Source organism: Staurois parvus, unplaced genomic scaffold (genome assembly GCF_062004578.1).
Source record: "Staurois parvus isolate SC_StPar_1 unplaced genomic scaffold, SC_StPar_1.0 ptg000385l, whole genome shotgun sequence".
Taxonomy (NCBI): Eukaryota; Metazoa; Chordata; class Amphibia; order Anura; family Ranidae; genus Staurois; species Staurois parvus.
The window spans coordinates 1,607,963-1,627,959 of NW_028318181.1; the positions used below are offsets into that span (position 1 = coordinate 1,607,963).

Below are 19,997 nucleotides of genomic sequence, written 5' to 3' on the forward strand. Positions count from 1 at the left end.
TTCGCCGATGGGCGTATCTCACTCAGCTTCTTCAGGACCAATAGTCTTCACTCCCCACCTACATCAGTGAGCCTTGGCCACACATGATCCTGTCCCCAGTTCCCTTGTATTCCTTCCTTGGACCACTTTTGGTTGGTCCTGACCATTGCAGACCAGGAACATCCCACAAGAGCGGCATTTGTGGAGTTGCTCTGACCCAGTCCTCTAGCCATTACAATTTGGCCCTTGTCAGAATCACTCAAATCCTCATGCCTGCGCATTTTATCTGCTTTCAATACATCAACTTAAGGGACAACATGTTCACTTGCTGCTTAATATATCCCATCCAAGTTCAGGTGCCAATAGAACAAGATAATCAATATCATTCTCTTTACCTGTCATAATGTTATGGCTGATCTGATCGGTGTACTTCCAGAGCCACGGGCAATCTGTCCATCTGTCAGATCCTGTATCCCCAGGCTTCACTTCCCAACAATCACCAAGTGATCCATATAAAGAAATGTTCCAGGCCTCCCTGCAGCCTGCTCATCCTGTACCCTTAATGTGTCATTTAACCACTTGCCCACCAGGAATTTTCCCCCCCTTCCTGCTCAGGCCAATTTTCAGCTTTCAGAGCTGTCACACTTTGAATGACAATTGCGTGGTCATGCAACATTGTACTCATATGAAATTTTTATCATTTTTTGAGACAGATAGAGCTTTATTTTGGTGGTATTTAATTACCTCTGGGCTTTTTATTTGTTTCTGAACAAATCAAAAACCACTAAAAATTTTGAAAAAAAAAAGTTTTTTCTTAGTTTCTGTTATAAAATTTTGTAAATAACTGATTTTACTCCTTCACTGATGTGCACTAATGAGGCTGCAGTGATGGGCACTGATAGACGGCACTGATGGACACTGATGAGGAGGCACTGGTAGGTGGCACTGATAGGCATTGACAGGCATCACTGATGGGCACTGAAAGGCAGCATTCATATATGGCACAGATAGGAAGCACTGACTGGCACTGATAGGCGGCAGTGATGGGCACTGATAGGCGGCACTGATTGGCAGCACTGATAGTTGGCACTGACTGGCACTGAAAAGTGGCACTGAAAGGCAGCTCAGATGGGCACTGATATGTGGCATTGATGTGCACTGATAGGCACTGATATGTGGCATTGATGTGGTAGTGATGGGCACTGACAGGTGGCATTGAAGGGGTTACACTGATCATCAGGGCCCTGATCATCAGTTCCTGATGATCAGTGTAGATGTCCCCTCTAAGGAATGCCGATTACCAGCTCTCCTCTCCTCATGAGCTGTCAGCGTGACAGCTCGTGAGGAGAGGAATGCTAATAACCAACATTTCCGTTTTTACATGCAATCAGCTGTTATTGGACACAGCTGATCACATGACAGAGCAGACATCATCGGGTGTTTCCGCTGATTGATGATCCGCTGTATCCCAGGGACACAGCACAACACTGATCGCTGCGCACTCGTGGTTAGAGTGGGAGGACATCATATGACGTCCTCCCAGAATGAGAGAACCGCCACCTGTCCGTCATTTCATTATATGGCGGGGGGAGGCGGTTAAAACGGTATTTTCCTCAAGACCAAAAGTGTAATATATTGCAGCTTTCCAATCATTAGGTGTGTTAGTTGCATTAGTTTTCTTATTTTAAGGTTTATTCCTTCTGTTTTCATCTAGTGATCTAGCCAGTAATACACTTCCTGTCTTAGAGTGCCCCAACTCTGGATGAAGGAGCACAGGGGGCACAGCAGACAGTAGCAGAGTCAGTCTGGGTGGAGGGGAGTGTTAGATGTACTAGCAGATTAAGATACATTAAAAATGAAATCACACACCAGGTAATACTTCTTAAAGCAGAACTTCATCCCAAAGCGAATGTTCCGGTCATCCTCCTCCTCCCCCCTCCTCTGCCACATTTGGATTATATTTTTTTTGGGGGGGGGGAGCCACCTGGTTTTGACAAGTACCCACTTCCAGTCGGATCACTACGGTGGATCCACTGGAGATTCTCCTCCCCCCTGCCCACAACCTTCTGGGACAGGCCACAGGTCCCAGAAGGCTGCAGGACCACAACAAGGCACAGTAGGCTGCCCATAGTCAACATGCCGGCGCCAGGAACTCAAAGTCTGGTGAAGAACTGGCTCGGGTGAGGACAGTGCTGGATCCTTGGACAGGAGAGTGGCTGTTTAATGAAGGTGAGCAGCTAGTTTTTGGAACCCTGGCTAATACTCCTCTTTAAGCAGTTACAGCAGGGTTTGTCCTTTTAGGATAAAGGTTTTTCATAAATAAATAAAAACTGATCATTGTAAGCATCTCTGTCAGTGAAAAATGGTTGGTCTCAACCCCCTATTTGCTACATCTGCAGGACAGCTTGTTCCTTTAAAAAAAACAGCAGACTTACTGGCAGGATTGTCAGATGAAAGTTAAAGAAAGTCTAAAAGGAAAACTAATGCAGCTATCACATCTAAGAATTGGTAATCTCAATATAATACATTACCACTTTCACTTCCCAGCAATCACCAACAGATCCTTCCATCATTCCACAGAAGAGTCCTGGGCATCCCTGCAGCCCGCTCATCCTAACATTTACATAGACATTGAAATCCCCCATGACATCTTTCAGCTGCTGTAGGTGGAGGTGCTGATGGCCAGGATCTCAGGCTATGCTTCATAGGAAGTGTGCTTCTTGCAGCTTGAGGATGACCATAACACACCCAGCTGTCTCCATAGACAAGAGCTGATTTCTAGCTGATCCTTAGCTGCACCTTCAGCTGTCACACGCCTAGGCTCCTCTGCAGGATGCACGCCCTGACACCCGAGGTATTGATCACAGGCTGCCCGCTGATCACTGCCATCATCATCCTCCTCCTCCTGCAGCACCATGGTCAGCTAGGAATAAAACAAGGCGCTCCAATCATGCAAAGGGTGCAAACAAGCATCCATCACCCCATCACACTGCGGCATGATGCATCTGTCTCCATAACGTACGATGTACAGACATTGCACTCTAAAGCATCGCTGTTCTTACCCTCCCGGCTGCCTTCTGTTATCCCCTTCCCGTGAGTGATGCTGAGGGATGGTACCGCTCCTAGACGCCGCACCACTAGGGGGCGAAATCTTCTGCAGCCAATACAAAGAGCGGGGCTGAGAGTGTGTGTGCACGCAGGCGCCATCTTTGTCTCGGGCTACACATCGGTCACAAGGGAAAGTATGTCATTATTTTCTTGAAAATACGTTCTCTAATATTTGGGTCTTGATAAATTAGAAAAAAAGAAAGTATTTGTAGAGAAAAAGTCAAAGTCAGTTTAGGTATTTATGCAGGAGCCTACGATTGTATTCCAGTATTAAATATGGCTCCGAGGTGATGGTAATGAGTGAGGTGAGATTTCAGTTCTTTGATTTGTGAGCACTTGAATGCTCTTTTTATCTATTCACTTACCCTATGTTCACACCTGAGCGTTTTCTGCAGCGTTTTGCAGAGACGCAGTACAGTCCATTTAACATGATTTCCTATTGGACATTTATTTTATTTCAGGTACTTCTATAGCGCCGTCCATTTACGCAGCGCTTTACATATCTATTGTACATTCACATCAGTTCCTAACCCTCAAGGGGCATACAATCTTAGGTTCCTAACTTACATTCATACATACACATACTAGGGCCAATTGAGACAGGAGCCAATTAACCTACCAGCATGTCTTTGGAGTGTGGGAGGAAACTGGAGGACCCAGAGGAAACCCACGCAGGCACAGGGAGAACATGCAAACTCCAGGCAGGTGGTTCCGTGGTTGGGATTTGAACCAACACGGGCGGACTGACCATTTGGAAACTCGGGCACTGCCCAAGGGCCCGGAGTCAGTAGGGGGACCCATGAGATGCCCCTGGTACCTTTCATAGGCTTTTTTGGGTGTGGTTTGAGTGTGGGCGAGGACACAGGGGCCCCATGATCCTCTATTGCTCGGGGGCCCCATGAGTTGTCAGTCCGCCCCTGAACCAACGACCCTAGTACTGCCAGGGGGAAGTGCTAATCATGTTAACTTCTGCGCGTTTTCACCCAGTGCGTTTTTTTTTAAAGGGTCAACCCGGGTTCACAATTGCAGCATATCGCATGTGATTCGCACAGAAACCGTACCGCATTCCAGTGCAAATCACATGCGAATTCTGTGCGGTGAGATTTGAGCTGGCTCGAATCGCACTGCATCCATACCAAAAAGGTGCAGGACCCTTTTTTTGGTCTGCACTAGAATCGGATCACATGGGTATTCACACCAATGCGATCTGATTCTGCACATCAAACTGCATTTAACTCAACATACACACCCACATCGGTTTTGCATGAACGAGGTGCGATTGTGATGCGGTGCAGAATTCGCGCAGAAACCGCTGCAAATTCTGCGCTGCATCAGTGTGAACCCAGGCTCAGGGACTTTTGTTAACGCAAAAAGTTCCGTTTTTGGTTCTATAGACTTCAATGGAAACGCTGCAGAAAAGCATGTATTGCGTTTTTACCACATTTTTGATGCGTTTTGCATCTTAATTCTGCCTAGCAACAAGAAAAATGAAAAAAAAAACGCAAAACACATAAAAAATGCAGACGCAAAAACGCAATGCAGAAACAACTCAAATGCAACCTGCATAGGTGTGAACCTAGCTTTAGTAGGTTTGTAGCTGTCTTGTTTTTTAATATTTTCCTATGTTCAGTTTAAGATGGTGCCATGCCCCTGGTTTCCTGCTTCAGAACAAGGAAAAAGAACTCTGGCGGCCATCGAAGACTTGATTTTTTTTAACCACTTGCCCTCCAGATGATTTACCCCTCTACCTGACCAGGCCATTTTTGCGATACGGCGCTGTGTTACTTTAACTGAGAATTGCGCGGTCATGCAACACTGCACCCAAATGAAATTGATGTCCTTTTTTCCCACAAATAGAGTTTTCTTTTGCTGGTACTTGATAGCCTGTGCGGTTTTTATTTTTTGCGCTATAAACAAAAAAGACCGACAATTTTGAAAAAAAAAATATTTTTGACTTTTTGTTATAAAATATATAGAGTAAAAAAAAATATACAAACAAATTTTTTCATAAATGAGGCCAAAATGTATTCCGCTACATGTCTTTGCTAAAAAAAATCTCAATATGTGTAAATTAATTGGTTTACGTGAAAGTTATAGCGTCTACAAATGGCGGTATATCAAGTTAGGTCCATATATATTTGGACACCGGCACATTGCTTTGATTATCAGTGTAAATGTGTGCTGTCACTATTGCTGGATATCGGCTTTCCTTTCCTCACACAGTGACTAGGAGAAGAAAGGAAAAGCCGATAACTGTCAAGTTTGTTTACATGTGATCAGCTGTTATGGGACACAACTGATCACATGTTAAAGGGCTGCTGTGATTGGCCCTTAATCTTGGTCTGTGATCAGTTGTATCCAAAGGACACAGCAATCACAGAGCGTGCCCAATGCATGAACTAGATGACTGCGCTGTAACTGTCATTCGGATATGGTGCCATCTGGAACTGCTTAAAGAATAAGTTCACCTTATGGGAAAAAGTTTTTTTTTTTTTCAGGAAAAAAAATTTGTATTTATTATTTTTTCCCTAAAGAGCCTGGAATCCATTGCACCTGTGATCAGTGGATCAGGGGTGCAATGTCAGACTCCTGCAGACAAGTCCTGTAGCTTTCAGCCCGTACCTTCATACGGGCTGACTGTTTAAAAGCTTCATTCAGAACTACAAGCCGTCAGCAGCAATGGCTGACAGTAGTTGTAGTTCATGCATTCACAGTAAACTTTGAATGAATGACGCGGCCATGTGCTGCTTTTGAACTGTGACAGCAGATGCAAGGAGAGGATCCCCTGCCCGCTGTCACATTGAGCATCATCTGGGTACCGGTAATTTAGCTTTGCAGTCTGTGTCTGTTACTGTCTGCTTCTCACATTGTGATTTCTGCACACCACTGCAGTCTTCTGAGCCTGTAAGAACACTGATGATGAACGGTGAATGTGGAGGGTTAGGGGTAAAGGGAGGGGAGGATTTCATTTCTTATGATCATCACTCTAGAGTGTCTCTAGAGAAACAAAGGGTTTCTTTCTGCTTCATTGAAGGTGCTGATCGCATGTGGATTAGGAGACACTGTAGGAGGACAAAAAAAGTGTGGCAGTCCAAAAAACCTATGAGAGAATTAGCTCTGAGAGTAAGCACTAGCCATCCTAAGGAAATTGGCTGTGTTCTAGTAATAAGATAGGTGATTTTGGGGTCCCTAGGGGTCTAGCCAGTACATGAGGTTGGCAACCCCCTGTTCATCAATATGACATGTTTTTCAGATTACAAAGAAAGACGAGTGCACAGCCAGAAGTTGTGCTATTGCTTAATATGGCTATTATCATTGTACTTTAGGCACAGGCAGGCTGACTTTATAACATAGCTCAACCCAATTGGTTTTCTTGTAGGAGAAGTGAGGAACAGTTAAAATGGCTATTAGGTTTTTAATTCTGTCTAGAAGATTTTCCCTTACCGCCTGTCTACGCGGAAATGAAGGGAGCAGTTATCACTGGGACAAGAAAATCATAGCAATAAAAAGATTGTCAAAAGCTCTACACCTTTCTCCATCTACAAAGAATATGTTTTAGTCTGTGTCCTCTCTGGCTACATTGTCCATCAGTTCCTGTCCTAAGTGGCCTTTCCACTGAATGTAGTGGAAATCATCCATTTTCATACAGTGTACATACCTGTAGACAGTGGGTGCTGTAGTGATGGCACCAAAGTGTAAACATCCAGAGATTAGTGAATGTCCCCTGCATACCAAGGTGCCTAATAAGAGCTTTTAAAGGAAAATGCAATATTTTGATAGTAAAAATGGGCCCCATTATTTATTTATTATAGGTACTTATATGGCGCCATCGATTTTCACAGCACTTTACATATACAGTGGGGCAAAAAAGTATTTAGTATTTAGATTGTGCAAGTTCTCCCACTTAAAAAGATGAGAGAGGCCTGTAATTGGCATCATAGGAGGACCTCAACTATGAGAGACAAAATGAGAAAACTAATCCAGACAATCACATTGGCTGATTTGGAAAGAATTTATTTGCAAATTATGGTGGAAAATAAGTATTTGGTCAATATCAAAAGTTCATCTCAATACTTTGTTATATATCCTTTGTTGGCAATGACAGAGGTCAAACGTTTCCTGTAAGTCTTCACAAGGTTGGCACACACTGTTGCTGGTATGTTGGCCCATCCTCCATGCAGATCTCCTCTAGAGCAGTGATGTTTTGGGGCTGTCGCTGGGCAACACGGACTTTCAACTCCCTCCAAAGGTTTTCTATGGGGTTGAGATCTGGAGACTGGCTAGGCCACTCCAGGACCTTGAAATGCTTCTTACGAAGCCACTCCTTCATTGCCCGGGCGGTATGTTTGGGATCATTGTCATGTTGGAAGACCCAGCCACGTTTCATCTTCAATGCCCTTGCTGATGGAAGGAGGTTTGCACTCAAAATCTCATGATACATGGCCCCATTCATTCTGTCCTGTACATGGATCAGTTGTCCTGGTCCCTTTGCGGAGAAACAGCCCCAAAGCATGATGTTGCCACCCCCATGCTTCACAGTAGGTATGGTGTTCTTTGGATGCAACTCAGCATTCTCTCTCCTCCAAACACGACGAGTTGTGTTTCTACCAAACAGTTCTATTTTGGTTTCATCTGACCATATGACATTCTCCCAATCCTCTTCTGGATCATCCAAATGCTCTCTAGCAAACTTCAGACGGGCTCGGACATGTACTGGCTTAAGCAGGGGGACAAATCTGGCACTGCAGAATCTGAGTCCCTGGCGGCGTAGTGTGTTACTGATGGTAGCCTTTGTTACGTTGGTCCCAGCTCTCTGCAGGTCATTCACTAGGTCCCCCCATGTGGTCCTGGGATTTTTGCTCACCGTACTTGTGATCATTTTGACCCCACGGGGTGAGATCTTGCGTGGAGCCCCAGATCGAGGGAGATTATCAGTGGTCTTGTATGTCTTCCATTTTCTAATTATTGCTCCCACAGTTGATTTGTTCACACGAAGCTGCTTGCCTATTGCAGATTTAGTCTTCCCAGCCTGGTGCAGGTCTACAATTTTGACTCTAGTGTCCTTCGACAGCTCTTTGGCCTTCACCATAGTGGAGTTTGGAGTGTGACTGTTTGAGGTTGTGGACAGGTGTCTTTTATACTGATAACAAGTTCAAACAGGTGCCATTGATATAGGTAATGAGTGCAGGACAGAGGAGCCTCTTAAAGAAGAAGGTACAGGTCTGTGAGAGCCAGAAATCTTGCTTGTTTGTAGGTGACCAAATACTTATATTCCACCATAATTTGCAAATAAATTCTTTCCTAATCAGCCAATGTGATTGTCTGGATTTTTTTTCTCATTTTGTCTCTCATAGTTGAGGTCTACCTATGATGCCAATTACAGGCCTCTCTCATCTTTTTAAGTGTAAGAACTTGCACAATTGGTGGCTGACTAAATACTTTTTTGCCCCACTGTATATATTGTACATTGACATCAGTCCCCAACCCTCAAGGGGTGTACAATCTAGGGTCCCTAACTTACATTTATACATACACATACTAGGGCCAATTTAGACAGGATCCAAGTAACCTACCAGCATGTCTTTGGTATGTAGTAGGAAACCGGAAATACCCAGGAAACTCACGCAGGCACAGGGAGAACATGCAGACTCCAGGTAGGTGGTGCCATGGTTGGGTTTTGAACCATCGACCCTAGTACTGCCAGGCAGAAGTTCTAACTATAAATGGTTAACCCCATCATGAGGCACTATTGATTAATTAAGGAGGTGGCTCTAAAACAGATCAACTTGCTTTGTAACAATTAAAATCTATCTAAAGGCTAAAATAAATTTTGTAGCAATTGTACTACAACTTATTTTATAATATACTTTATGTCCTGTCCTTCTATCTTATGTATTTTTATTTTTTTATTGCTATCTTATCAGTATATCTATCATATTTTATTATGGACATACCTACTTACCTGCATGCTTACTTACAAAACTCTGTACACTTACCTTTGGTGTGAACCTTACCTTTGGTTTCACTTATCTTATCCTCCTTTATGTAATACCTCTATCTTATCTTATCTATCTATTTTTTATTATTATTTTTAAGTGTCTTATCAGTATATCTATCTTATTTAATTAACATATACAAACATACATACTTACCTACAAAACCTTGCACACTCACCTTAGGGATGAACGGCGGTGTCATTTTAAGTTGTTTGAGGTCATCCCGGTTGATGTCCCTAAAGAAAGGATGACCTCTAATATCTCCATTCATCTCCAGACATTGCTGAGATGTTTCAATCAGAAGCTGAAATGGTAGGGAAAAAAAAGGTATAAACATACTGTTTAATACAACATATATGACAGCAAACAACTATTAGGAATTACACTGACCCCTTACAGTACATTTTCCCTCACCTACTGTCCCTGTGGTGTCCTTACAAGCATTAGGGTTTGTTTTCACTGGGACAGGAAGACAGACAGCAATAGGAGCATTGACAGAAGTTTTAATGCTTTTATATTCTATTAAAAAATGTGTAGTATACTGGCATTTTTGGACCTCAAGAAATGAGATTGGCCATCAGTACATCAGGACTGATCAATTGTCAGATATATATACCATAGTTTGTGGACTCTATAATATACTTTCCTATAGACTAAATAATATACACCAATTTGGGTTATTTTCACCAAAGAAATGTAGCAGAATACACTTTGACCTAAATTTATGAAGAAAGATTATTTATTTGCAAAATGTTATAACAGAAACAAAGAAAATGTGTTTTTTTCAAAAGTTCCATTTTTTTTGTTTATTTGACCAAAAAACTCAAGTCCGGACACTTTTACCCCTTTCTGTCCAGGCCAATTTTCAGCTTTCAGCGCTATCACACTTTGAATAACAATTGCGCGGTCATGCAACACTGTACCCATATGATTTTTTTTAGACAGATAAAGCTTTATTTTGGTGGTATTTCTTCACCACTGGGATTTTTTCTTTTTTTTGCTATGTAAATGAAAAAGTCCAAAAATTTAGAAAAAAAGTGTTTTTCTTATAAAATTTTGCAAATAAATAATATTTCATCATAAATCTTGGCCAAAGTGTATTCCGTTATCTTTTTAGTAAAAAAAAATAACCCAAATTAGTTTATAAGCAAAAATTATAATTTTTAAACATTTTTATTTACATTTTTATTTTATTTTTTTATATTATTATTTATGGATTTTTTACATGGTGACACTGTACTACTTGTGGGGGGTGATGAAGATTTTTTTTTTTTTTACAATGATTGCTTTTACACCCATAAAGGCTCTAAAAGCAATCATTTCTCCTTCTCTCTGGCTGCATTCTTGCTTACTACTTACTACTACATTCTTGCTTACTACTCTGCATGTGATCACTGATTGGCCAATCAGTGATCACATGATCAGGACCTAGCAGAGAGGTCCCATATGACAATCGGTGTTCCACTGTGTCCACAGGACACAACGGGCACCGGATCGCGGTGCTGCGCGCTCCAAGGGAGCGCGCACAAGCAGGGGGCGGGGAGGCCACCCTACCCTGCACTGCCACCATCCAGCCGTTTATATACAATGGCCAGACGGGAGGTGGTTAAGTACCACCAAAAGAAAGCTCTAATTGTATGAATAAAAATTATAAAAATTTTCATATGGGTACAGTGTTGCATGCCCATGAAAATTGGCCTAGCCAGGAAGGGGGTAAAAGTGCCCAGTATTGAAGTGGTTAAATTAAATTATTATACAGGATTTATATTATTATACAGGATTTATATTATTATACAGGATTTATATTATTATACAGGATTTATATTATTATACAGGATTTATATAGCGCCAACAGTTTGCTTTACAATATAACGGGAGACAATACAGCAACAATATAGTTCAATACAAGAGGGTTAGGAGGACCCTGCTCCTCTGAGCTTACAATTTAAATTAAATATATAAATATGTCAGAACAAAAAAGAATGCTATTGATTTTTTTTTGGGGGGGGGGCACATTTATTGGTGGTTAGTTGGGTTTAAGGGTTATTTTTTTTCTTTTTCTTTGCATTTTCTCAGGACTTACAAGGGACAATTTATATTTGAGTAGAGGAGAGACAAACATTTCCAGTTTGATTTGATGCGGACGGTTCTCTATGTTCTTACGTAGGCCTTTAGTCTGGGTAGTCCCGTCCCCCCTATCATTTTTTTTTAACACATACACGTACCTGTAAGAGCTAAAACATTTTCTGTTTTCCAATCTTTATTTATGTATTTTTTGAAGTTATAATAAAAGTCGTGTTATAGGGTCTGGTGGGTTCTGTGCAGAGACAAGCGCACATCTCTCAGCATCATTTTTCAGTTTTTATCTATAAGTAATATTACTCTATCCAAGATTTGCAGCCACTACAATATCCCTATTCAAATCATCCACCTTAAAGCCTTATCTATAAATCTTTGTTTCAGCACCCCAAACTGTTTTTGAAATTCAGTGATCTTTGTACAATTGCATCTAATGCACATTTCAGCGCAGCTGTTTTGGACTATTTCAAACTGTAATATGGCCACTAGATGGCGCTTTGATTTTTGGTATTTGTCATGTAATTATGTCAAAGGACTATTAGATGATGGTTTGGCTACAGCCATCTAGTGCTTATATTTACATGATATTTACACTATATACTGTATATCTACACTGCTCACAAAAATTAAAGGAACACTTTGAAAACACGTTAGATCTCAATGGGGAAAATCTCATGCTGGATATCTATACTGATATGGACTGGGTAATGTGTTAGGAACATAAGGATGCCCCATCGTTTGATGGAAATGAAAACCTACAAAGGACTGAATTCAAAGGCCCCCCCGAAAAATAAAAGTGAAAAAATTATGCAGCAGGCTACTCCATTTTGCTGAAATTTCATTGCACCAACTCAAAATGGTACTTAGTAGTTTGTATGGCCCCCACGTGCTTGTATGCATGCCTGACAACGTCGGGGCATGCTCCTAATGAGACGTTGGATGGTGTCCTGAGGTATTTCCTCCCAGATCTGGACCAGGGCATCACTGAGCTCCTGGACAGTCTGAGGTGCAACCTGGTGTTGTCAGATGGACCAAAACATAATATAGAGGTGTTCTATTGGATTTAGGTCAGACGAGCATGGGGGCCATTCAATGGTATCAATGCCTTCATCCTCCAGGAACTGCCTGCATACTCTCGCCACATGAGGCCGGGCATTGTCATGCACCAGGAGGAACCCAGAACCCACTGCACCAGCGTAGGGTGTGACAATGGGTCCAAGGATTTCATCCCGTTACCTAATGGTAGTCAGGGTGCCATTGTCTAGCCTGTAGAGATCTGTGCGTCCCTGCATGGATATGCCTCCCCAGACCATCAGTGACCCACCACCAAAACAGTCATGCTGAACGATGTTACAGGCAGCATAACATTCTCCACGGCTTCTTCAGACCCTTTCACGTCTGTCACATGTGCTCAGGGTGAACCTGCTCTCATCTGTGAAAAGCACAGGGCGCCAGTGGTGGACCTGCCAATTCTGGTGTTCAATGGCAAATGCCAATCGAGCTCTATGGTGCCAGGCAGTGAGTACAGGGCCCACTAGAGGACATCAGGCCACCCTCTTAAAGTCTGTTTCTGATTGTTTGGTGAGAGACATTCACATCAGTGGCCTGCTGGAGGTCATTTTGTAGGGCTCTGGCAGTGCTCATCCTGTTCCTCCTTGCACAAAGGAGAAGATACTAGTCCTGCTGATGGGTTAAGGTCCTTCTATGGCCCTGTCCAGATCTCATAGAGTAACTGCCTGTCTCCTGGAATCTCCTCCATGCTCTTGAGATTGTGCTGGGAGACACAGCAAACCTTCTGGCAATGGCATATATTGATGTGCCATCCTGGAAGAGTTGGACTACCTGTGCAACCTCTGTAGGGCCCAGGTATCGCCTCATGCTACCAGTAGTGACACTGATCCTAGCCAAATTCAAAATTAGTGAAAAACAATCAGAAAAGATGAGTAGGGAAAAAAATGTCAGTGGCCTCCAAAACCATTCCTGTTTTGGGGGTTGTCTCATTGTTTCCCATCTAGTGCACCTTTTGTTAATTTCATTAACACCAAAGCAGCTGAAACTGATTAACAACCCCCTCTGCTACTTAACTGACCAGCTCAATATCCCAGGAATTTAATTGACTTAATGCTATACTCTGATTAAAAAGTGTTCCTTTAATTTTTTTGAGTAGTGTGTATATATATATATACACACTGATTTTTTATTTTATGTTTTGCTTTCCTCCATATGTGACTAACAGAGCGGGCTTCCTGTATCAATTATGGTTTGGAATGATTATGTCTTTTTAGTATGTCCCTATTTGACCACTGGGGGATGTTTGTCATCAAACATTCTATTCCCATATGCTTTGTTCTTTTATGCTTGTGTTTTGCAGTATACGCTATGGGGTGGGGTCTAGTATTCCTTACTGACCAATTCTTTCTATCTGCCTAATAACATTCTTAAGGAGCAATGTGAGAGCAGCGTCCAGAGTCCTTGAGGAAGTCCTATTGGGACAAAACGCATACAACCAAACTTCCGGATACTGATGTCTTCACACATGCCGCGGACACTCTGTACACTTGGAAGTGCATTGTACATGGTTTTATATACAGCTTTAAGAATAAAGAAAGCCTTGGGTAATCTGCACTATTGGAATTGTTGGTTACCAAATGCGGCATGTGAATATGGATGAGATGGTTGCTGTCCATTTGTTAATCCTGTATGGGGACTGAACCATACTTACCATGCTTACACTTGTACTGATCTCTAGGCTTCAAGGTCCAACTTTCATGTAAGCATTGATTAAAACGTGGTGGTGGCGTTCCATTTTGATTCTTATGGAAGTCTCACTTATGTTGTGGAAATTTGATTGAAGTATAATTGGCACAGTTGCATGTCTGGATTTCCTTTTTTAATACCATGGTGGAGAATTCTTTCTGGTCATGGAGGAGTCTTCATTCCATCACTGCACTTTTTACACATTTTATTTTTAAGGACTTTTTTTTTATCAGTGCTTCAGTTTTCTTGTGTATGAAAGCAGTGTTAAACTCAAAAGACCAGATCACCAGATGAAAACAGAAGAGAAAACCCTAAAAAAAAAAAACGAATGCAGCCACCACATCTGATGATTGATAAGCTGCAATATATTACATTTTTGGTTTTGGGTTCAATACTGCTTTAAGTTTAGAAGTGTGGAAGACTTTACTGCCTCTCTGAAAAAAGTATTGCTCTGTGGTGTATTGCTTTTCAGAGGCAGTGAGGAGGCGATATGTCATGTGAGTACACATTGGCACATTAGCAATGTTTTGAATTGCGATACAGCAATTATAATGTGGCATGCCAAGTTTTACAGCCTGCACCAATTATAAAACATTCCCACGTAAGTGAATATTACCACTCTGCAACTGCAGGCCAAGTGCCTTGCGGTTCCGCAATTCAAAATCACCATTTGGCTTTGAAAAAAAAAGCCAAAAGAAAACAAGAATCATGTGACCATATTAGCTTCTACATTTCTGCAAACCTCCTTTGTCTGCCCTCTGTACACTAATCCACTATGGATCACTTTTCAGGAGGGGCGGTATACACTGCTGCTATTGTGAAAGGAGCTTTTGAGTATTAGGCCACGTTCACATGGACACTGATGTGGTGAACAGGCCATTTGTTAATGTGCCTCTATAACCGGCAGGTGCCACATGCAGGCAGCCCATTCAAGTCTTTACAGACACAGCAGCTGCATGATCACAACTGCTTGTTTTAGCCCTGGTTCACACTGATGCAGTGCGGAATTCGCAGCGTTTTCAGTGCGAATTCCGCACCGCATCAGAATCGCACCCTGTTCATGCGAACCGCTGCAGGTGTGTAAAGTTAACAACACCCTGAAAGCTGTCCGCAAAAAGTGGTGCAATGTACAGAATCGGATCGCATAGGTGTGAATACCCATGCGATCTGATTCTAGTGCGGACCAAAAAAGGGTCCTGCACGTTTTTGGTGCGGGTGCGGTGTGAATAGAGCCATATAAAATGTATGTCTCCTGTTGCACCGCATACAAATTGCATGTGATTTGTACAGGAATGCGTTGCAGTTCCTTTGCGAATCACTTGGATTTATCACACTGCACTGATGTGAACCCAGGCTAAAAGTGACAGGCATTAGGATGCAGGTGAGCAGGTAGGCAGACTGTGCGCATTCAGGGCTGTGCACCTGTACGTCTATTACATTAGGAAGAGCGGCTGTGTCCATGCAGCTGCTGCATCCAATAGACATGAATGGGCTGCCTGCATGCAGCACCTGCCTGTTAGGGTGGATACAAATAATTTGCCCCTGTGAGCAAGGCCTTAGCCTGGATTCACACTTCTGCAGTGTGGAACATTGCATGTGATTCGCACAGGAACCACACCGCATTCCTGTACAAATCGTATGCAAATTTTGAGCGGTCCAGTTTGAGTCATACATTTTGTATGGCTCAAACCACACCGCATCCGCATCAAAAATGTGCCGGACCCTTTTTTTTGTCCACACTAGAATCAGATCACATTGGGTATTCACACCCATGTGATCTGATTCTGCACATCTGATTTCAGGGTGCTATTAACATACACACCTGCAGCAGTTCGCAAAATTCAAACCTACCACACCTGGATATGGTGCAGAACACACTCATTTACATCAATATCAATTTATAACACAAAAGACAGATGAAGTGCATGCTTGCACTCACAGAGATTCTTTATAAATAGAGAAAACAAATATTAAATAGAAAATGTTTGTAACACTAAGCCTGGGATCACACTGATGCGGTGCTTAATTTGCACCGGCCTCTGTGCGATTTCCGCACCACATCATAATTGCACCCTGTTCACACAAACCATTGTGGGTGTGTATTGTAACCTTTTTCCCATCTGGGCCATGTCGATAGCCGGGTGGACAAAAGCGCTGCCAATGCGGGGGGGATGTTTCTAAACGTCCCCCCAAATCCATTGCCTGTGCACGCTCCCTGGGAGCACGTGGCAGCACGATCCGGTGCCCACTGTGTCCAGAGAACACAGATCGCTGTACCGGACCTCTGTGTGAGGTCCCGATCATGTGATCACTGATTGGCCAATCAGTGATCACACGAATAGTGTAAACAAGATGTCACTTTTGACATCATTGCTTACTACATGTGAAATCTATGAATGATCACAGAGGTCACATGGTACATGGCTATTCACAACAGCCTTGTGCCATGTGACAAGCTGTGACCAATCACAGCTCGCACAGTATTTCTCAATGGCTGCAAGAATGCAGCCAGAGAGAAGGAGAAATGATTGCTTTTACAGCCTTTATGGGTGTAAAAGCAATCAGTGTAAAAAAAGAAAAAAAAATCTTCATCACCCCCCACAAGTAGTACATTGTCACTTCAAGGGATTTATTAGGTTTTAAATGTTTTTTTTTTTATTTCTTTACTAAATATGAAAAAAACTAAAGACAGTAGATGATAAGACAGTATATACATATATTTTAGACATTATTTTAGTTGTATGTTAAATAATGCTGTGTTGTATGTTATCTGTATGGCAATAAAAAAGAATAGTAGAACTCTATCTTAATGGATTTTTGGTGGTCAATATTGGCTAAAAGCTCTATATATATGTTCTAATATGTGTCCTTTATGTCTATCACTGGAAATGGGCAAAGAGAAATCCACAGACACTCATTCTTGAAATTCTAGCTTCCTGGTTCTTTCTGGGTCCCTGACACAGAACAAATGAGAAATCAGTGGGACTTTATTAAAGCCAGTGGAGGAACATGACTGGACACTAGATCAGTAATAACTAAGTCTATATTCCTTTAACATGTCCCCAGTTTTCCCAATTACCAATAAATAGGTGTCCATTATATTCCATATCACAATTTTAGTTTTACAGATAAATTGGAGATATATCAAACAGTTTTCCTCCCAAGTATCCCCAATCTGTCTCCCTCTCCTCCTCCCTCCTTTCAGTAGTAATGGCGGCCATGTTTCCATCTGTCACTGAGAGCCTCCAGGCTGTACACACTGAGAATTAGCAGAAAATGGACAAATATTTGTAATAAATCCTATCCAAAAACATCATCATTGCATTTCGGGTAGAAGGTAAACATAATACACAATTCTTGTCTACCTAACATGTCAACCTGACTGCACCTAGTGGCCTCTAAATGGCAATCATTAGATTGTGAGCTCCTAGTGTGACGTGTACAGGACTTACCAGTTCCTGATATATCCACTTTTGTTTGGGTTGATGGATGTCCTTGTTGGTTTAGGGTCCTGATGTTTTCTTTTCCTCCTCTTATCATGGGTCTCCTCCTCGCCAATCTTCTTTTTCTTCACCTTACCTGAGTCCAGATGATGAGTCTTCCTGGTCCTCTTCTTGCCTTCCATATTTTTTCTTCCAATAGATGAACTTCGCACAGCACAGCGCCACACACCTCCCTCTCTAGCTGTCACTGCAGAGTGAACCAGTCCAGAGTGACAGTTGGCGGCATACTCCAGCTGCTGGTGCTGTTGGTGGGCTTTAAAAACACAATTCAACTGCTTATTTTTACTGCCTTATCGGCTGCCAATGTAAACAATGCCTAAAGCTGGTCACATTTTTACAGTCTGATTGAACAGTTTAATTTTGATTTACCAGTAACCATGTCATTTTTGTGTCCATCTGATTAGATAACAAGTAAATGGATTACATGCATATGCCATTACTTACATTAGTTTTTGAAAATTTAGATTGTAATGAGGATGTGCAATCTGATTTTATTATGTTTGGCCAGCTTTGGTCTGTCTGATCATTAATGCTCCAGATGATCTATAATGAAAACCAAATGATTTTCCCTGTCAGTGACCCAGAACAAGCATGCTTCCAGTAAAGTTAGACTGCGTAAGGCTGACCATACATTATACGATTTTCTTGTATGATTTTTCTTTGTATTTACCAAAACCATAATATAAGGTCAAACCTGAACACTTTCAATTTGTATGCAATCAGGCACTCCCTTGCACTACATACTTGAAGATAAATCTAAAGAAAATTGTATAATGTATGGCCAGCATAAGTCATTTAAATGCTTTGAAGCTACTGCATCAGCTTGACAGCCCAGCAGCTATGATTTTCAGAAGGGGAGACCAGCAAGTGGAAGCCTCCATATGTCATTACAGGTTCCCTTTAATACATTTCCCACTACCAGGGCAGATCTTGTGTGTTAGAGATGTGACAGTGGTGAAAATGGTAAGAAATTAGAGGTCTCTATTGATTTTCACACAGGAAAAATTGTTTTGTATATATTCATTCTCTTTTTTTTAAATAGCTTTAACTACCTGGGTGTGTGACATTTTTACTGTAACTTTTTGTCCTTTATTTCTTTTATATTTCTTCCATTATTTATTATTGATGTTCTTTTAGAGAAATCGTGGTTTTCTTTTAGAGAGACTTGACATCAACAATGACTATAGTAAGTTAGTGCTGGATAATGAGTCATGGAAAATATTATGTATCTCTTTAAGTAAGTCGTTTCTGAGTGGACTATGGAGGCAGGCATTGTTCAGCTTCTATGAAAATGATAGCTGTCTGCTTATTGGGTCAGTTCATGGACATTTCTTTTATAGACCTGGAGGTATGCAGAGCATGAAAGTCCCTCATCTGCATTTTCTGGATTGGTGACTCTAAGGGGTCTGAGGGTCTGTTTTTCCCACAGTTGTCATGAATAATCTTTGCATTTTTCCTAATGTGTTTATTATCTATGGTCATCAGCTCTATTTAGTGGCCATAATGCAGCATTTTCCTGATTACTAGATGGATCTTCCAATAATAGGAAATAACCTTATTAGGCAAGTTACAGGGATTATTTGCGATGGCTGTGGGATAATAAGTGAACATGATAGTAAATATACAAATATATATTTCAATCAAAGATTTTCTTTTGAAAGTATATTAAAGTAGAGGCTTATATTTCAGTGGGGACATTAAACAGAAGCACCCAAATCACCAAATCAGTTTGTTTTGTTGACTTGGGAGCCTTATATATTTTGTTTCTCTTGTAGAAAATTGTCTTCTGTTCCAACATTATCATACTATTTATCATCTTAGATGGATGCTTTTGGCCCTTATCTGTGCAGACATCTATCATAAAGAGCAATTGGTGGGTGTTTGGCAGTTACATCCTTTTTACATCCTTTTTTTATTGTATTGACTGACATTAATGCAACCTCCCTTATGTACCTATCACTTAGGCGGCCCCAGTGACTGTGTGATGAGCCACAGGTAGCTGGGACCCTAAGGGGACACAAGTGGGGAAGTGATGGTCATGTGGTTTGTTTTTATGCTACGGCTGATGTTTCAACTATTGATTCACTCTGAAAGGAATTGGCTCCTCTCGTTCCTTCCTGTAGCTACCGACTCCCGTCAGTCCCCTGGCCCTGATCAATGTCTGTCTACAGGCCTGGAGTCCCCTTTGAGATACAGGAAATTGCACACAGACACAAGGTGGTATCTCAGAAGGAACTGAATTTATTCTTCCGTGTTCAAACTTATATATGAAACTTAAAACAATACATGGAAATATAAGAACCAATCAATTGACAGGTATGCATTGACCAATCAGAATATTATATACGTCAGTAATGCCCAATCATTTAGCATTTATGTTAATTATTATTATATACGTCAAACATTAATATAGAAAGTAGACAACTTCCCTTTTAGCGCTGGCTATAGTTTATTAATACTCTTGCAACAGGAAAAAAGCCCACCGCAGACTTTCAGTCTTGTGCTCGGTAGAGGAAAAAAGGAAGTTACATCTGAAGGGAAAAGAGGAACCTCAGACTCTTATCGAAAGTAAGAA

The 19,997-nt window shown here is 41.6% G+C and overlaps 1 protein-coding gene and 1 long non-coding RNA gene across 5 annotated transcripts in view; one reads left to right on the forward strand and one right to left on the reverse strand.

Annotated features, from left to right (window-relative positions):
- Window positions 1–3,125, reverse strand: part of LOC149455896 (tropomodulin-2-like) — a 159,644-nt gene extending 156,519 nt beyond the window's left edge. Inside the window, exon 1 of the mRNA XM_089685764.1 lies at window positions 3,042–3,125. The gene's annotated coding sequence lies outside the window, so the exon portion shown is untranslated. The remainder of the gene's footprint in view (window positions 1–3,041) is intronic.
- LOC149455897 (uncharacterized) overlaps window positions 2,104–19,997 on the forward strand; it is a 363,195-nt gene continuing 345,301 nt past the window's right edge. Inside the window, exon 1 of one of the 4 annotated variants that reach the window (XR_016314014.1) lies at window positions 2,104–2,208. This is a non-coding gene — a long non-coding RNA (uncharacterized LOC149455897). Of the gene's footprint in view, window positions 2,209–3,197; window positions 3,222–3,358; window positions 3,393–19,997 lie in introns of those variants that run through there. The other 3 variants (XR_016314016.1, XR_016314010.1, XR_016314015.1) reach the window with 3 other exon arrangements.